We start from the raw sequence: 19,544 nt of genomic DNA, 5'->3' as shown, positions 1-19,544 counted from the left end.
TGGTGCCCCAGGAAGCATTTACCCAAACAGCCAGATGAATACATAGCACATGCCTTTGAGAACTCCTGCTACTACTCTTCAGTGGGTAAGCAAATATTCTATAATGGGGATTTTGACATTTTCTCCTTCGAAAGAATAGATCTTAGACAATTACAAATTAAGTCTTGTATATAGGGCATTTCTAATACAGATGGCATGGCTTTGCCAGAAATATCTAATCAGCTGGAAATGTTTAATCTGGGAATGTTTCATCTCTTTGACTTTCCATTTCATTATTAAAAGAGTAAAATGGCATTTGGGGTCTGCTTGATTATTTCTAAAGACTGTAAGTCATTTATTTGTTGATATCAAATACATATGAAAGTTTTATTTATTATGTGTTTATGTCTGTCTTATGTCTGGAGGAGGAAATGGCAACCTGCTCCAGAATTCTTGCCTGAAAAATCCTATGGACAGAGGAGCCTGGGAGGCTACAGTCCATGGGGTCACAAAGACCTGGATATGACTGAGCAAGAGCACAATATCTTATGTATTCATATATGTGTTTTGTATTTTTGCATTGCTCAAAAATGTTTGTCTTTAAGGGCCATGTTTTTAATACCAAAATCAATTTCTGTTTACTTTCAATATAGAAAAAAATATTTGAGTAACATGTAAACCATTTCTTCAAAGAAATTGCATACAAATGTTAATTTATTTTAAAAAATCGTTGTTTATAAGATATTTTTAATTATTCACAAAGTGAAATAGATATTTATTCTTAGTAAATGAATAGCTGTTACATAGGAATAAAAATTCAAACAATCCACTTGAAACTGGTCAGTAAACATTAGTAAGCCATATGCAAAGAAGAAATATAACTGGACAATAAACTTGAGAAAAATTTCTCAACTATGATTGCTAATAATTAATGAAATGCAAATAAAAGAGTAAGCATCACAAGATAATAAGCACCATGTGGGCAGCTACTATGACTGCTTGAACACTACACAATTGCCACCATCTGTCACTAGGCTTATAGTTGGTGCTCAATAAATATCGATTGTGGGACTTCCCTGGCAGTCCAGTGGTTGACTTCACACTTCTGCTGCAGAGGGCACAGGTTCAGTACCTGGTCTGGGAACTATCCACATGCTGCATAGTGCAGCCAAAAAAAGTTTTTAATTAGAAAAATAAGTATCTATTTTAGGAGTAAATAGTGTGAGACTGACAAAGATTAAAGGCTGTCAAATTCAGTGTTGGCAGGAGAGGGAGGGAAACAAACACTCCCATGTATTGGTAGTGATGGGAAATGATAAAACATTTTTGGAGGGCAGTTTGGTTTTCTGTGGAAAAAAATAATTGAAATCTATACTCACATCCATAATGAGGAGAAAAATCAATCAATGAAAATTGAACTAGAACTGATGCAGATGTTAGAATTAGCAGACAAGGATCTTAAAATGTACTATAGTTACATATGTTAAAAAATTAAGTAGAGACATGGAAAATATAAAAAAGACTCAAATATCTAGAGATTAAAACTACAGTATGTGAGATGAAAATTAAACTGGTTAGGGTTAACAACAGAGTAAACATGGCAGAAGAAAAATTAGTAAACGTGAAGATAAAACTCTCCATCCAAACTGGAACAATTCAAAATGAAACATAAAGAGAAAAAAGAATTTTTAAAAAGAAAGAAAAGAGTACAAGATAATTAAATCATCCTAATATACTTGTAGTTGAACTAGTTCAATAGAAGGGAAAGAAACAGGAAGAACAGGAAAAATATTTGAAGAAGTAATCACTGAAATGTTTTCAAATTTGATGAAAGCAGATTTCATGAAGTAGCCCAACAAACCGCAAGCACAAGAACATGAAGAAAACAACACCAGGGTATATAATAATCAAATTTCTCAAAACAGATAATAAAGAGAAAACCTTAAAGGCAGCTGCTGCTACTGCTAAGTCTCTTAGTCGCTTCAGTCATGTACAACTCTGTGTGACCCCACAGATGGCAGCCCACCAGGCTCCCCCGATCGTGGGATTCTCCAGGCAAGAACACTGAAGTGGGTTGCCATTTCCTTCTCCAATGCATGAAAGTGAAAAGTGAAAGTGAAGTCGCTCAGTCGTGTCCAACCCTCAGTAACCCCATGGACTGCAGCCTACCAGGCTCCTCCGTCCATGGGATTTTCCAGGCAAGAGTCCTGGAGTGGCAGCTACAGAAGAACAAATAAAGAAGATAGTAAATTTCTTGCTTCTGAATTCAGCATAAGGGAGTTCAGTGGAAAAGATCTTTAAAGTACTGAAAGAAAAAAACCTGTCAATCTAGGATTCTCTATCTGGCAAAAATATCTTTCAAAACAAAAACAAAGTAAAGACATTTTCAAATCTATAGAATCTGGATGATGTCACCACCAGCAAACCTGCACCATGAGAGATACCAAAGTCCTTTAGGCAGAAGGAAGATGATACCAAATGGAAAAATGGACCCCCACAAAGGAATACAGAGCATTGATAACTACATGGGCAATTATATAAGTTGTTTATTATTTAAATTTCTTTAAAAGATAATTGACCACTTAAACAAAAATAACAATGTATTATGGAGTTTATAACATGTAGAAGTAAAATTTATGACAACAGTATCAAAAAAAAACTGGGAGGGGAGTAATAGAAGAATACTATTGTAAGGTTTCTATTCTATACATGAAGTGGTATAATATCACTTACAGGTAGACTGAAATAAGGTAAAGATACATATTATAAACCCTAATGCAACCACTAAAAAAAGGCAAACAGTTTTAACTCATAAGGATTCAAAGGAGATAAAATATAATCAGAATATACTTTGATTAAGAATATACATCATAATCTAAGAAGAATGAAAACTGACATTTTCCAGTCCTGTGGCCACTGCTGAATTTTCCAAATTTGCTGGCATATTGAGTGCAGCACTTTCACAGCATCATCTTTCAGGATTTGAAATAGCTCAAGTGGAATTCCATCACTTCCACTAGCTTTGTTCGTAGTGATGCTTCCTAAGGCCCACTTGACTTCACATTCCAGGATGTCTGGCTTTAGGTGAGTGATCCCACCATCATGATTATCTGGGTCATGAAGATCTTTTTTGTATAAGTTCATCTGTGTAGTCTTGCCATCTCTTCTTCAGCAGAGATCTCTTCAAGAAAATTAGAGATACCAAGGGAACATTTCATGCAAAGATGGGCTCAATAAAGGACATAAATGGTAGGGACCTAACAGAAGCAGAAGATATGAAGAAGAGGCAAGAATACTGAAGTGGGTTGCCATTCCCAATAGCATAGAAAAAATAAATAGAGATAAATCCAGCAAAAGTGTACAAGACCTATATGCTAAAAGTGACAAAACATTGTTGAGCTAAAGACAACCTTATTAAAATAGAGAGACATGCCTTGTTTTGTGGGTTGGAAAACTCAAGAGTGTTAAAATTTCAGTTTTCTCCAAATTTACCTATAGATTCAACTCAACCCCAGTAAGCTTTTCTTGGTAAAAAATGATAAGATAATTGTAAAATTAATATGGAAATGCACCAAAATAATTTTTAAAAAGAATAACAAAGTTGGGAGATTAAATTACTGGATTTTAAGACTAATTATAAAGTTACAGTACTTGTTACAGTGTGGTATTGGTGTGAAAATAATTAAATAGATTGATGTTACAGAATAGAAAACACCAAATTTTTCTCCCCACTGACATAGACAATTGATTTTTTGACAAAATTGCAAAGGACAGTGCAGAAGAGAAAGAATAATCTTTTCAAAAAATTGTTGTTCAATCACTAATTTGTGTCCGATTCTCTGTGACCACATAGACTGCAGTATGCCAGCCTTCCCTGTCCTTCACTATCTCCCTGAGCTTGCTCAAATTCATGTCCATTGAGTCAGTGATGCCATCCAACCATCTCATCCTCTGTCACCCCCTTCTCTTGCCCTCAATATTTCCCAGCATCAGAGTCTTTTCCAATAAGTCGGCTCTTTGCATCAGCTGGCCAGAGTATTGGAGCTCAGCTTCAGCATCAGTCCTTCCAATAAATATTCAGGGTTAATTTCCTTCAGGACTGACTGGTTTGATCTCCTTGCTATCCAAGGGACTCTCAAGAGTCTTCTCCAGCACCACAGTTCAAAAGTATCATTGTTCAGTGCTCAGCCTTCTTTATGATCCCACTCTTATATCTATACATGACTACTGGAAAAAACATAGCTTTGACTATAGGGACCTTTCTTGGCAAAACACTGTGTAGGCTTGTCATAGCTGTTCTTCCAAGGAGCAAGAACACCTTTAATTTCGTGGCTGCAGTCACCATCCACATTGATTTTGGAGCCTAAGGAAGTCTGCCACCATTTCCACTTTTTCCCCATCTATTTGCCATGAAGTGATAGGACCAGATGCCATGATCTTTGTTTTTTGAATGTTGGGTTTTAAACCAGGTTTTTCACTCTCCTCTTTCACCTTCACCAATAGGTGTGGAACTACTGAATATTCATCTGTCACCCTCGCCCCAGAGAAAACACTCAACCCAAACCCTGTACCATATACAAAAGCTAACTCAAAATGGATCATAAACTTTAATGTAAAAACCTAAAACTAGAACAAAACATAGAAAATCTTTGTGACCTTATGTTCAATAAAAAATTTTTTAAATAAGACATTACCAAAAGCATGACCCAAAACAGGGAAGTGGGCGGGAGACAAATTAGACTAACCTGAACCCTATTATTTAAGGTATTAATAGGTAGAGGAGCCTCACATAGAACCTCAAGCATCTTTTTGCCTTTATTCTCAATCATTCCTCCATAGAAAGTACCCAGTCATTATTGAAAATCCAGAATGGATTCTGCTGGCTGTGTCTTTGCGTGTTACCCAGCAGGTTGACATCTTTCAACATTATTCAGATACCTACTGTGTCTTCTTCACGCCAGGCACTGTTGCTAGAAATAGAATTGATTAAATTGCATCTCCTGCCCAAACTGGATACACAGCATAAGTGATGAGAAATACATGACTGTGGCACTCAGTGCAGAGGAGAGATGTCTCCCACCTGAGGGTTGGAGAAAGCTTTTTGGAAGAGGTGACACCAAAGGCTTAAAGAACATAAGAGACTTAGCCAAGTGCTGTTTAGAGGGCACTGTCTGCAGAGAAAGCAGCACAGGTAAAATGTGGAGGTGGAAGAGAATCTCGTTCCAGCACGTGGGAGGGAGATGAGGCTGGTAGGGAGGACCAGGTCTTGGTGTGTGGTGTGAATTTCTTCTCTGCACAGCTTGGCTTCAGTTTCCCTGACCCACAGCCCCAGTTGCTGACTGCAGCCTCCCACAGCCAGCAGAACTGTGCACCAAGTCTTCACCCAACCCTTTGTCTCTCCTGGGACAAATATTTAAACAGAGCCTTTTCTCTCAATCAGAATCAGCTCACAATTAAGGTTGGATGAAAATCTGGCCTCACAGCTGACTTTCTTTTTTCATGAAGAAAATGAAATCTCCCTTCTGTTGGTGCATTTTCACTGAAACAACTCACAATTTTAATTCGATATTGTGTGCATATAAATTGAACTAAACAAGCTACAGTAATTTATGTAGTACCTTTAAGTAGAAACTAATAGTGTCTTCCTAGTTTGCTGCAGTAGCTCTAATGACTTTGTTGTTTTGAGCTCTTTCCCCTTTGCCAAGCACCCTTTCTTAATACCACAACTGTCCTTCCTTTTTTTTCTCCCAAAGCAACAACAAAACCTTAAAAACTGACAGAAACACTATATCAAAAACTTTTTAACTGTCTTTAGTCCTATAATAATACACCCCTTTATAGTGAAAAAAAAAAGTATACATTGGATGAAAACTAGACCTGAAGGTTTTCATTGCTAATACCCTGACAAAGTCATACATGCTCAAAGGAAGAAATGATGAACCAGATATTTTTTTTTATATTCCTTTACTTGAAAGAATGTTCAAGAATATGATAAGGGCTGGTAGGAATATGTGATTTCTGTGTTTTGTAGTGTTGTCTCCTAGCCATGGTGCTTTCTTGCCTTATACTAGGTGCTGCATGGGGACTTCTCCAAGAAGATTCTCAAACCTTTGATGGATGAATTTGTGTGGTAGCTGTGGGTGGTTTATAAAAAGTTCATTTGGGAGTTTTATTCTTGTTTTGCTGATTTTTGACAGAAATAATTCAGCCCTACCTATGACTAGTCAATAGCATCAGGCATACCTAAAGCTTTCATTGAATATATTAAGAATTTGAGTCCCCATTTCTCTTAAGATGTTAGATGTATTCCCAGTTGTAAGAAGCTGTTTTCCCAGCATGTAGTCACAGACTTACAAATGCAGGTTGAATTAAATTTAAATCTTGTTTTCTGTTACTTAGTTTGTTATTTCTAGTCAACACGATTTGGCCGTTGGCCTATATGTGAGTAACAGCCCACTTGTACTTCTTTTGTAAAATCATATTTTCTTTCTGGTTCATTAATACTTATTCATTCAATGACTATTTAGTACCTGTTCATTTTACATGTTTAACAAACACACATCATCCTTACTATTTGTTGGGTAGTATTCTGAATGCATTACATTTAAACAAAGATCACTGAATCTTCATAACAGCCCTATGAGGTGAGTGCTGTCACTCTCCCTGTTTAACAGATGGGGAAGCTGAGGCTCAGAGAATTTGAGTGACTTGCCTGACATCATACACAGGGTAGAGCCAGTCTTCCCCAGAGTCTATGCTTGTAGCCACCACATCATGTTGTCTCCATTTACTCAACAAGCTTCTTGAGCACATGTCTTGCTGGGAACTGTGCTAGAAGCAGAGATAACAAGAGTGGACCCTGTGCCCCTAGGGGAGTGCCTCTGTCAGTTTAGGCTGCTATAAGCAAAAATGCCATAACTGGGTGGCTTGTAAACAAGAGAAATTTACTTCTCACAGTCTGGAGGCTGGAAATCTGAGATCAGGGTGCCAGCATGATCGGGTTCTGCTGAGAGTCCTCTTCAAAATTGCAGACTCCAACTTCTCATCATGTCCTCATATGGAAGAGAGCAGAGAGAGAAAGCAAGCTCTTTCATGACTCTTATAGGGGCACAAATCCCAGTCATGAGGGTCCCACCCTCATGACCCCAATTAATCCCAGGCACCTCACAAAGGCCTCATCTCCTAATATCATCACATCATAGAGTAGGGTCCCAAATATGAATTAGGGAGGGAACAGAGGTATTCAGTCTGTAACAGGAAAGCAGGTGTTAATCTGATCCCACAGAGGTAAAAATGCCTTTGAGCCAAGTTCCTAATGCTATCAGTGTGAACAGGGAGGCAGCTAGGCACAGACAGCGAGTCCAGGGAAAGTGTTTCTGAAAATGGAAGGACTGAGCTCGAGAAGAATAGTGAGGCACATTTTAGGTTGAAAGTGAGTTGGCCGGGGTTAGGGGATGCAAGAAAAGAGCGTTCTTTGACCAAGAAAGCCCATGTACAAATGCCCCATGGGGAAGAGGACATGGCTGCCCACTGAGGGATGAACAGATGCAATAGCTGAGAAGCAAGAACAGAGGGGAGTGCTGTAGGACATCAGGAAACCATGAGGGCCTTGCGGGCTGTTGTTAAGCAGTCTTCTTTTCATCCTAAGAGCTGTGAGAAAATCTGCATTTCCCTCCCTCCTCTTTCTGTCCCCCACCCCCCACACACACACACACAACATACTACACTGTAGAGTTAGGGAAGGGAGGGGAGCCAGTTAAGGGGCCATTGGAGCAATACTTTGGAAGAGAGGGTGACATGGCAATGAAAAGAAGTTGGCAGATGAGGAAGATCATTAGAGATTCAAGCTGACCTCTTAATGGATTGGGTCTGGGGGATAGAGAAAGCGCCACCACAGCAGAAAGAGTCTGGAGGTAGAGCAGACTTGGAGAGGAACAAGTTCAGCTTCATATCTGTTGACTTTGAGAGACTTGTGAAACATCTGAGAGAAGGCAGTGACTAGAACTCAGAGAAAACAGGCGTGGAGATGGACGTTTGCAAGCTCCCTGTATGTTATAAATGAAGATACCCATTGGGTTAAGTGAGATCACAGAGAGAGCCATAGGAGGCGTAAGCTCCAGGGGGCCACAACATTTAGCAGCCCCACAAAGGAGGGCAGAGGAACCAGAGATCAAATTGCCAACATCCGTTGGATCATCGAAAAAGCAAGAGAATTCCAGGGGAAAAAAAAATTTACTTCTGCTTTATTGACTATGCCAAAGCCCTTGACTGTATGGAGCACAAAAACTGTGGAAAATTCTTAAAGAGATGGGAATACCACTCCACCTCACCTGCCTCCTGAGAAATCTGTATGCAGGTCAAGAAGCAACAGTTAGAACTGGACATGGAACAACAGACTGGTTCCAAATAGGAAAAGGAGTACATCAAGCCTGCATGTTGTCACCCTGCTTATTTAACTTATATGCAGAGTACCTCATGTGAAATGCCAGGCTGGATGAAGCACAAGCTGGAATCAAGACTGCTGAGAGAAATATCAACAACCTCAGATATGCAGATGACACCACCTTTATGGCAGAAAACAAAGATGAACTAAAGAGCCTCTTGATAAAAGTGAAAAAAGAGAGTGAAAAAGTTGGCTTAAAGCTCAACATTCAGAAAACGAAGATCATGGCATCTGGTCCCATTGCTTCATGGCAAATAGATGGGGAAACAACGGAAACAGTGACAGACTTTATTTTCTTGGGCTCCAAAATCACTGCAGCTGGTGACTGCAGCAATGAAACTGAAACATGCTTGCTCCTTGGAAGAAAAGCTATGACCAACCTAGAGAACATATTAAAAAACAAAGACATTACTTTGCCGACCAAAGTCCATCTAGTAAAGCTATGATTTTTCCGATAGTCAAGTATGGATGTGCAAGTTGGACTATAAAGAAAGCTGAGTGCCGAAGAATTGATGCTTTTGAACTGTGGTGTTGAAGAAAACTCTTGAGAGTCCCTTGGACTGTGAGGAGATCCAACCAGTCCATCCTAAGGAAATCAGCCCTGAATATTCATTGGAAGGACTCATGCTGAAGCTGAAACTCCAATACTTTGGCCACCTGATGCCAAGAACTGATTCACTGGAAAAGACCCTGATGCTGGGAAAGATTGAAGGCAGGAGAAGAAGGGGACAACAGAGGATGAGATGGTTGGATGGCATCACTAACTATGGATATAAGTTTGGGTAGACCCTGGGAGTTGGTGATGGACAGGGAGGCCTGGCGTGCTGCAGTCCGTGGGGTCACAAAGAGTCAGGCACGACTGAGCGACTGAACTGAGCTGAAATGAACAAAGGAGGGTGAGCTTGTGTAGGAGGGTGAGGAGGCCACAAAGTGGGAAGGAACCAGAGCAGTTTTTGTCACAGGAAAGATGGGGCATCCCATGTCAGTGCTACTAACGGGTCAAGTTAAACAAAGCTGAAAAAATCATGTATCTGGGGTTAGCAGCATGGAGCCAGTTCTTTGTGAATTGCTTTTATTGGAGTGGCAGCACTGACCACCAGAATGGAGGGAATGAGAGAGAGGAAAAGGAGGCATTGGTGGAGACAGTCCTTCCAGGAATGGCAGAGGTCCAGGTGACATGGGGTTTGAATGTGCAAGAGCAAGAAGGGATTATTTGTAGGGGAGACAGCAAACCCTGGGAAAGCACTCATGCCCTGTCCAAAGGCAGGGAGAGCCATACCTTCTGATTTCTCAAGAAAAGCTGCAAATATGAGCTTTATGTTTAAAAGATGGTTGGTTGCCACATTGCTTGGGATCACAAAATCAAATGTAAACAAATACTCAACTCTAATAAGTAGATTTCTTTCTCCCTGAGTTATGGGCTAACAGTCTAAAACTCCTTTCTAGGTATCCTGGTGGTGGTTTAGTCACTAAGTTGTATCAGACTCTTGTGACCCCATGGGCTGTAGCCTGCCAGGCTCTTCTGTCCATGGGATTCTCCAGGCAAGAATACTGGAGTGGGTTGTCATTTCCTTCTCCAGGAAATCTTCCCAACCCAAGGATCGAACCCCGGTCTCCTGCATTGCAGGCAGATTCTTTACCAACTGAGCTGTGAGGGAAGCCCAATCCTAGGTATCCTAGGATTAATAATTAAATATCTTATGGATAATGAAAGTCAGGCTTCTCATTCTTGAACAATGGAGTTACAGATAGAACAGAAGGAACTTAGAAATACCCTCGAGGTGTGGGGTTGCCATTGAAGGTATTAATGTGAACTCATGGATAGATAGGTAAACTAGATTAGATAGATAAACAGATACGTCTTGTCAGTATACATACAGACGCACATACATATACATCTGTAGCTTATTCCTATCTACTGAGAGGGTCAGAAATAATTATACTCCAGTAGCAATAGTACCATCTAACATTTCTAATCTTGGTTTCTAAATACTATTCTGTATGAAAATCTCTCCTTGGAAAAACGGTCAGTTCTGGGGCTGGGGCAAGGAAGATGTTGAACTTGGAACATCCTGTGGTGCCAGAAAATCTGAAAGTACTTCAATAATGGGGACATGTCTAAATGCCCATGGCACACAAGAGCCAGCTTGAAGGGGTTCCCACTGATAAAATATAGGATAATTTGAGCATAAAAATAAATAATGAAGTTAAAATTATAACTTATTGAATAAAGTAACAGTCCTTGAATCTATATTGATATAAAACAGTTTATTAGTTAATTACATGAATAAACGGATAAATGAGGAAAATGTCTCCTAATCTTAAAAGTTGTTTATCAAAAGGCCTAAATGAGAGGACACGCGTGAAGGGTCTAACCCACATGACAACCAATACACTTGGTCTCTCCGCTTGCATCGGAGCAGGCCCCGCCCAGTGCAGGCTCAGAGCAGTTCCCTGTGGTCGCCAGACAGGTTAACATAATATTCTCACATCTTTGCGTGGAAGTGAGAAAACCGCGAAACAGTTTCTCCTGTTTTCTTTAGTCCCTTCTTGATATTTTATGATGTTATTGCTTAACAATCCTGCCCCGCATGTTCGTAGCATCCCAGATTAAATTGCATCATAAAGATAACAACCCAGTTGAAAGCCTTGTCTGACTTTTTTCCCTTTGGACAACCTTGAGGAGGGGAAAGGTATTTTATGGCTCCCAGGATTTCCTTTCAGGAACTTGCATTTTAAATCAGAGCATATTTATTTCAATATCATTTACACCAGCATTTTTCTGTGTTAAATAAAAATGTCTGGTCAGTGTCCAGTGTGCTACCCCTGTGACTTTAATGTTGATCCTCTATTACACAATGAATATAGAGAGAATTCAATGCACCATGATACACTGGTACATTACAATCTGAGATAAAGAGGGAAATTAAGCTATAATAATTCTACTTAAGGCAGCGGGAACCCCAGATCTGGGTCTTCTGGGCTTTTGGAGATATCATCAGAGAGTGAGTAAATATTATATAAGCTCAGCATGTTATCTTAATCTTGGGCTCACACGGACACTTATTAATCAGATAGAGTGATTTTAATATATATTCATGGGCAGTCCTCCAGCCTGGTCTGAAAAACTCTTCATTTTCACATTTCTAATTTAAGAGATTTTTCTGGAGAAGATAGATTTAAGAATGTTGAATTACTCCAGCAATTGTTTGGAACCAAGATAATTTGTTTCTTATCTTGTGAGGCTTTAAGGGTTTCACATTCTTTCGAGAGGAGATGCTTTTCTGATTTAATAACAATTCAGCATTTTCCTTATCCTGAAAGAGTCTCTAAGTGGGCAGTTTCCACAGCGTGGACTCTCGTGCCAGACTCGGTTGTGCCAGGGTAGGGAGTGAACAGAGCCTTACCTGTGAGTGTGCTTCATATTGGGCCCTCAGACACTGCCTGACTGCCCGCATTCTGGTTTCCCTCTGCCTCACTGCAGTCCATTTGTACATGCTATGAAAAATGGGAGCCATTGCTCATATCCTCATAAACTGTGAAATGCCTCCCACTTTCCCCTCTCATTCCCCACACTCTTCTCCTTTCCCCAAACAGATAGAAAACTAAAACAAATCAATATTTTTTGTTTAATTTTTTGCTGCTTGATTCTTCAAAAGGAGTTGAAATCGCAAACCACAAAGCCAACAAAAAACTAGTGTCCAGAATATATAAAGAATCTCACCCCAATACCCTGTTGGTGGGAATGTAAATTGGTACAGTCACTATAAAAAAAAAGTATGGAGGTTCCTCAGAAGACTAAAAATAGAGTTATCATACGACCTAGCTATTCCACTTCTGGGTATTTCTCCAAAGAACATGAAAACACTGATTTTAAAAGATATATCCTCATTGCAGCATTATGTACATTAGTCAAGATATGGGTATAACCTAAGTGCCCATGTATAGATAAATGGATATAGAAAAGGTAGTATGTATACACAATGGACTATTACTGAGCCATAAAAAAGAAAATCTTGCCACCTGCAACAACATGGATAGCCTTAGAGGGTATCATGCCAAGTGAAATCAGTCAGAAAGAGAAAGACAAGTACCATATGATTTCACTTATATGTGCAATCTAGAAAAACAAAACAAAGGAACAGACAAAACAAAAACAAATTCATAGATACAGAGATCAGATTAGTGGTTCCTGGGGGGAAGGGGTTTGAAGGGGCTGCCAAATGGGGAAGGGGGCCAATTGTGTGATGGATGGTAACTAGACTTACTGTGGTGATCATTTTGTAGTGTATACAAATACCGAATTATTATGTTGTACACTTGAGACTAATATAATGTTATATACCAATTTCAACTCACTTTAAGAAAAAGAATTCTAAAAATTTAATAAAAACACAAACAACCTAATAAGGAACTGGGCCAAAGACCCAAAGGCACGTTTCACTGAAGAGGATATACGGATGGCAAATAAACACATGCAAAGGTGTTTGGCAACATTAGTCATTAGGGAAATGTAACTTCTTTATAAACATAAAAGGGTATTATCATACACCTATCAAAAAATAGCTAAAATAAAAAATAATGACGACACTAAATGCTTGAAAGAATGCAGAGAACAAGACCACTTGTAAATGCTGTTGGGAACGTAAAATGGCTCAACCACTCTGGAAACAGTTTGGCAGTTTCCTGTGGAACTAAAAGTGCAGCTACATATAACCCAGCGATCACACTCGTGGCCATGTGTCCCAGAGAAATGAGAACTTATGTTTGCACAAAACCTGTACTCAGACGTTTGTTACAGCTTCATTCATAATAACTAAAAACTGGAGACGGTCCAGGTATCTTTCAAGGGGCGGACACTTAAACTGGGATACATCCAGATCATAGAATAGACTTAGTATAAGAAGAAACAAACTCTATTTGCACAACAACTTTGATGATGTTATATAACAATTTTACCCCACTTTAAAAAAAGGAATTCTCAAAATTTTATAAAAACACAAACAGTCCAATAAGGAAATAGGCAAAAGATCACAAAATTATGCATACGACAACAGTGTGTCACATATTAGATGATATAAATGAATATGACTTCCCTGGTGGCTCAGTGGCAAATCCACCTGCCAGTTCAGGAGACGTGGGTTCAGTCCATAGGTCAGGAAGATCTGCTGGAGAAGGGAATGGCAGCCTCCAGTATTGTTGCCTGGGGAATCCCATGAACAGAGGAACCTGGTGGGCTACAGTTCATGGGATTGCAAAGAGTTGGTCACGACTTAGTGACTGAGCACAAGAGCATGATAAATGAATATACCAGGGAAGTGTTTAAAGATGAAACATAGTATCCAAAAGGCAGCATTCATTGTCTGCTTGTTGAAGTCTGCTGCTTCAACACAAACTTTCATACCAGTCTAAAAGGGCTCAAAATTATTAACTGCAAAGGCTATTCTTGCATGTGATTTTAGCTTAAGAGATTTAAGAAAATGTCCGAAATACCAGTTTTTGTTTTTGTCAGCTGTAGCGTCATGAATATTCAGAACAAGAAAAATTACATAATACAGGAGAGTCCAGGTATATATCTTGTGTGGCTTGCTTCTGTTGCAAGATTGTACAAGGTTATGTGCAAAAACTAAGTCTGTCCCAAATCCCACACTAGCGTAGTTTCACACTTCTGCTAGGTCAACTCCAGGCAGTACTGCTGAGTGGAAAAAGCCAGTCCTAAGAGGTTGCATGTTAAATGTTTCCATTTGTGTAATATCCTTGAAATGGCAAAATTGTATAAATGAGAATGGACTCGTGATTACCAGGGCTTAGCGTGAGGGCGTGGGGGCAGTGGGAGGGAAGTGGGTGTGGTAATAAACGCACAACACAATGCCTCCTGAGGGTGAGGGAGCTATTATGTAGTTTGCTGTTGACAGTGGATACACAAAACCTACAGATGAGATGAAATTTCGCAGAACTAAACACATGCACACACATGCACTCAAATGAGCAAGTGAGTGTGGGACTGGTGAAATCTGAATGGGGTCAGTGCATTCTCAGTCCCAACGTCCTGGTGTGATAGGAAGTGTCACACTGGAAGATGTTATCATTGGGGAAATAGTGAAGGGCACATGGGATTGTTCCACATTATTTCTTACAACTACTTAACAAATCTACAATTATCTCAAAAAGCATAATTTAAAAAACAACAAAGATTGAAACAACATAGTTTGTGGATGAAAGGATGAAGTGAGGAAGTGACAGCATCCTTCAATAGACTGCTTCCATGCCAGGGGTTTCCAAATAGAATAATGTTATCCTCAAAACAGCCCTGTGGAGTGTTAAGATTCCCATTTTACCGCTACAAGGAAGCTTGAGGTCTGGAGAGGTGACACGTTTTACATGTGACCTGCCCAACAAATAAAAGACAAAGCCCCAGACTCTTAGAATGCATAGCCAGGGCTCCTGTCATCTGTCCACAGGGTCCCCATCTCCTGACAAACCATGCTGTCTCTACCTGCTGCTGCCACTGCCACACTAGCCAGTCAGGTCAAACTTTCAACTCCCTGAAGAGACGGCTCCAGGGTTAATATGCCAGGACCTGCAGCCATCTCTGTCTTCTAAATGGGAAGTGAAGATCACTGAGAATCAGGCACCAGCATTTGGCAGCTTTTTTAAGCAGATCGTAAAGAGAACTCATGCAAGCGCATTCAGAAAATCCAGGCCAACATCAGATAAAACAGACAGCAAAGTACCACTCCCAGCAGCACAAAGGGCATTAATTAAAACGCATTGAAAAGATGTGTCTGTATAAATACTCCTAAAAATGAGGTTGTTGGGAAAGAGTTTGACCTTGGGGAGATTGATGAGTTACTGATAATTACAGGGGAAATAAATCTTAAGAGGACAAAATCATTTAAAAATGGATTTTATAAGCTAATGATGTTGGTTCCTTCTAGTGGGTAAATGGGACCAGAGTGGAAAGAACACAGGGTGGGAATAGAGTAGAAAATAGGATGAGGGAGGAGACCACCTTCTCTGAGTGTATACCTCTGTTTTCAGTCTGATTCTTGAGAACCATGAAATCTCATACTCCAAAAACTAAATATGTGGTTAAGGTCAACCAGGATGTGGGGGAACCTAAGTGTAAAACAGGCAGTAACAAATGAGCCTCTCTCCATTATAAACAAATTTGTTGTTGTCCACTCCAGTGTTCTTGCCTGGAGAATCCCAGGGATGGGGGAGCCTGGTGGGCTGCCGTCTCTGGGGTCGCACAGAGTCAGACACGACTGAAGCGACTTAGCAGCAGCAGCAGCAGTCACTAAGTTGTGTCAGACTCTCTTGTGACCCTATGGGCTGTGGCCTGCCAGGCTCCTCTGTCATGGGATTTCCCAGGCAAGAATGCTGGAGTGGGTTGCCGTTTCCTTCTCCACTAAATGAATACATAGCCACAGTGAAGCCAATGGGAAAGGAAAGAACCAACCTTGATAACTTGGAAAGCATCATTGTGACCAGACATTGCAATGCTAAAGACAAAAAAAAAAAAAAAGCATACATAAATATTGTTATCTAGTTAGAAAAGGTGTTTTCCACAGAAGTGTAGGTAAACACTTTTGAAACTGTGTGAATACTAAGGGGCTTCCCAGGTGGCGCTAGTGATAAAGAACCCACCTGCCAATTCATGGGAGTAAGAACTGTGGGTTCGATTCCTGGGTCGGGAAGATCCCCTGGAGGAGGACAACCCACTCCAGTATTCTTGCCTAGAGAAGCCCATGGACAGAGGAGCCTGGCAGGCTACAGTTCATGGGGTCACAAAGATTCAGACACGACTGAAGCAACTTAGCGCACATGCACACTCAAATACTAGGATCAAGCAAATGAGTAAATTACTGTGGTGACAAAGCCAGGTATCTCAGTACTGAAGAAAGGAATTGCAAATAGAGAAAGGAGAGAAACGCTAGAATGAACTCTGTGGTGTTGGACTAGAATGGGAGGATTCAGTATGATCTCATGGCTTTTAATATATCCAGATGGATGGTTATAGAAATAAATATGATGAGGTGTGTGTACATATGTGTATGTGTAATTTCTAGTGTCTTCTCAGAGGTTCCTGGAAACCACAAGTCTCCAGTAGCAGTGAGCACAGCTAGCCTTCTTGGTTTCTATGTGTCATTCTCCAATAAAAGAAATCAGAGCTTCTTGGAAAAATGATTCCAGAGTTGGGGCAGAGAAAGTGCAAAACAAACCTGAGTATCTTGTGGTTCCAGAAAGCAAGGGAATACTTAACAAATGATGGGAGTGTGTCAGTTCAGTTCAGTGCAGTCAGTTGTGTCTCACTATTCGCGACCCCATGAACCACATCACGCCAGGCCTCCCTGTCCAACACCAACTCCCAGAGTTCATTCAAACTCATGTCCATTGAGTCAGTGATGCCATCCAACCATCTCATCCTTTATTGTCCCCTTCTCCTCCTGCCCTCAATTTTTCCCAGCATCAAGGTCTTTTCAAATGAATCAGCTCTTCACATCAGGTGGCCAAAGTATTAGAGTTTCAGCTTCAGCATCAGTCCTTCCAATGAACATCCAGGACTGATCTCCTTTAGGATGGCCTGGTTGGATCTCCTTGCAGTCCAAGGGACCTTCAAGAGTCTTCTCCAACACCACAATTCAAAAGCATCAATTCTTCGGCACTCAGCTTTCTTCACAGTCCAACACTCACATCTATACACGACTACTGGAAAAACCATAGCCTTGACTAGATGGACCTTTGTTGGCAAAGTAATGTCTCTGCTTTTTAATATGCTGTCTAGGTTGGTCATAAATTTCCTTCCAAGGAGTAAGTGTCTTAATTTCATGACTGCAATCACCACCCACAGTGATTTTGGAGCCCAGAAAAATAAAGTCAGCCACTGCTTCCACTGTTTCCCCATCTATTTGCCATGAAGTGATGGGACCGGATGCCGTGATCTTAGTTTTCTGAATGTTGAGCTTTAAGCCAACTTTTTCACTCTCCTCTTTCACTTTCATCAAGAGGCTCTTTAGTTCTTCTTCACTTTCTGCCATAAGGGTGGTGTCATCTGCATATCTGAGGTTATTGATATTTCTCCTGGCAATCTTGATTCCAGCTTGTGCTTACTCCAGCCCAGCGTTTCTCATGATGTACTCTGCATAGAAGTTAAATAAGCAGGGTGACAATATACAGCCTTGATGTACTCCTTTTCCTATTTGGAACCAGTCTGCTGTTCCATGTCCAGTTCTAACTGTTGCTTCCTGACCTGCATACAGGTTTCTCAAGAGGCAGGTCAGGTGGTCTGGGATTCCTATCTCTTTCAGAATTTTTCATAGTTTCTTGTGATCCACACAGTCAAAGGCTTTGGCATAGTCAATAAAGCAGAAATAGATGTTTTTCTGGAACTCTCTTGCTTTTTTGATGATCCAGCAGATGTTGGCAATTTGATCTCTGGTTCCTCTGCCTTTTCTAAAACCAGCTTGAACATCTGGAAGTTCACGGTTCACGTATTGCTGAAGCCTGGCTTGGGAGTGTCAGAAATAAGAAAAAAAAAAAAAAAAGCCAATTTAAAGCAGCTTCCATTGGACAAATCTGGGATAATCTATGGAACAAAATAAATAATGATAGTGGATTCTATCCCATAGAATAAACGAAGTATTCATGAGTCCATATTGATAGAAATAAGTGATTGAATGAATATGTAATTGCAGGAAAGGCAACATTTCTTTCTTCCAGTAGAATTCTAATTAATAAAGAATGTTGGAAATAGAAAATCACTATTTAGCCAACATCATAGTAATGAGTATTACACACCAAAATACTCAATGAATGCTAGAATTAGTGGGTAAAAGTATGATATTTGCATAGTCTCAAAGCATTTTCCCACAAGATCTTTATTAATTACAAATATATAGGAGAAAGTAAGAACTTTACAATGCAGAAATCTGGCAGACACCACCTCAACCAAGTATTAAAGGTAATATTAGCACCAGAATGAAAACAGATCAACATCATGTACCCCAGATACTATGCACTGAGAAGGGCACGTCATCTCTGAGACATTCTTGCCTAAGATTCCATGAAAGGGGAGAGTGAATAAACTGGTTTAAAACTCAACGTTCAAAAAACAAAGATCATGGCATCTGGTCTCATCACTTCATGGCAAATGGATGGGGAAAAGTGAAAACAGTGTTCAGTTCAGTCGCTCAGTCATGTCCAACTCTTTGCGACCCCATGAATCGCAGCACCCCAGGCCTCCCTGTGCATCACCAACTCCTGGAGTTCACCCAAACTCATGTCCATCGAGTCGGTGATGCCATCCAGCCATCTCATCCTCTGTCATCCCCTTCTCCTCCTGCCCCCAATCCCTCCCAGTATCAGAGTCTTTTCTAATGAGTCAACTCTTCGCATGAGGTGGCCAAAGTATTGGAGTTTCAGCTTTAGCATCAGTCCTTCCAGTGGCAGATTTTATTTTCTTGGGCTCCAAAATCACTTCATACAGTGACTACAGCCATGAAATTAAAAGACGATTGCTCCTTGGAACAAAAGTATGACAAACTTAGACAGCGTTTTAAAAAGCAGATGTCACCTTGCTGGCAAAGGTCTGTATAGTCAAAGCTATGGTTTTTCCAGTAGTCATGTATGGATGCGAGAGTTGGACCCTAAAAAAGGCAGAGCACTGAAGAATTGACACTTTTGAACTGTGGTGTTGGAGAAGACTCTTGAGAGTCCCTTGGACAGCACGGAGATCAAACTAGTCAATCCTAAAGGAAATCAGTCCTGAATATTCATTGGAAGGACTGATGCTGAAGCTGAAACCCCAATACTTTGGCAACCTGATTGGAAGAGCTGACTCATTGGAAAAGACCCTGAAGCTGGGAAAGGTTGAGGACAGGAAGAGAAGGGAGCAACAGAGGATGAGATGGTTGGATGGCATCACTGAATCATTGGACAGCTTGAGCAAGCTCCGGGAGATGGTGTAGAACAGGGAAGCCTGGTGTGCTGCAGTCCATGGGGTCACAAAAAGTCAGACATGACTTATCGACTGAACAACAAATAACAAGGTGCATAAGCTCAATCTAATCATAAGAAAATAGCAGACAATCCCAAATTGAGGGATGTTCTACAAAATACC

The 19,544-nt window shown here is 40.3% G+C and overlaps 1 protein-coding gene across 4 annotated transcripts in view; it reads left to right on the top strand.

Moving 5' to 3' along the window:
- The window catches only part of NMNAT3 (nicotinamide nucleotide adenylyltransferase 3), a 121,458-nt gene that overhangs the window by 60,714 nt on the left and 41,200 nt on the right, over window positions 1-19,544 (top strand). The window lies entirely within an intron of this gene.

The sequence above is a fragment of the Bos grunniens genome, chromosome 1, assembly GCF_055505025.1.
Source record: "Bos grunniens cultivar Pamir isolate PY7600 chromosome 1, Bosgru_T2T1.0, whole genome shotgun sequence".
Lineage (NCBI taxonomy): Eukaryota > Metazoa > Chordata > Mammalia > Artiodactyla > Bovidae > Bos > Bos grunniens.
The sequence above is the reverse complement of the archived record's forward strand: the minus strand, read 5'-3'. Positions and strand labels throughout refer to the sequence as shown.